Source organism: Bacillus rossius, unplaced genomic scaffold (genome assembly GCF_032445375.1).
Source record: "Bacillus rossius redtenbacheri isolate Brsri unplaced genomic scaffold, Brsri_v3 Brsri_v3_scf22, whole genome shotgun sequence".
Lineage (NCBI taxonomy): Eukaryota > Metazoa > Arthropoda > Insecta > Phasmatodea > Bacillidae > Bacillus > Bacillus rossius.
Window position 1 is genome coordinate 21,453 of NW_026962393.1, and position 972 is coordinate 22,424.

Sequence of the window (972 nt, forward strand, 5' to 3'; positions counted from 1 at the left end):
GGAAAACCTCCTACAATTCCTACCAACAGACGGCCAATATCTCTCCTTAGTTCCATTAGTAAATTATTCGAGAAATTACTACTTTCAAGACTACAATTTCATTCTGTAGTACACAATATTATCCCGGATACACAATTTGGTTTTCGCTCAGCACATTCTACAGTTCACGCACTCACAAAATTTACTACAGAAACCATGGCTGCCATGCAGAAAAAAGAATTCACAATAGCAGTATTCCTAGATGTCGCCAAAGCTTTCGACAAAGTCTGGATACCTGGTCTGATACAAAAATTAATTTCTTTCAATTTTCCTGATTGTTACATCAAATTACTAACCAGCTATTTTCAGGATAGGAAATTCTATGTTACCATTGACAAAGGCCATTCTTCCACTCGCTCCATCACTGCTGGAGTACCTCAAGGCTCTGCCATTTCTCCATTTCTATACAATATTTATACTGCTGACATACCAATTACTCATTCAAACATCCAAATGTATGCAGACGACACAGTTATCTTTACCCACGACAAAAGTTTACCGTATGCAATCCTACGCACACAACTTCAATTAAACGATCTCGAAATATGGTTCAATAAATGGAAAATTAAAACTAATCCCACTAAATCACAGGCTTTAAATTTTACCAACCGTCGGCTTAATCCAACACGAAATGTAACTTTAAATAACGAAATAATTCCCTATTCAGAAACTGCAACCTACTTAGGATTAACTATCGACAGAAAGCTAAGATGGAATACACATATAAATAAACTCAGGGGGTCGGCATTGGCTAAACTTCACCAACTTTACCCACTACTTAAAAGCAGTAATTTGCCTCGTCACCTAAAAATACTAATTTATGTTTCTACTGTCCGCTCAGCATTCATGTACGGTAACGAAGTCTGGGGTAATGTATCCACCTATTATAAAAATATTCTCCAAGTCATACAAAATAAATACCTCCGCATAATT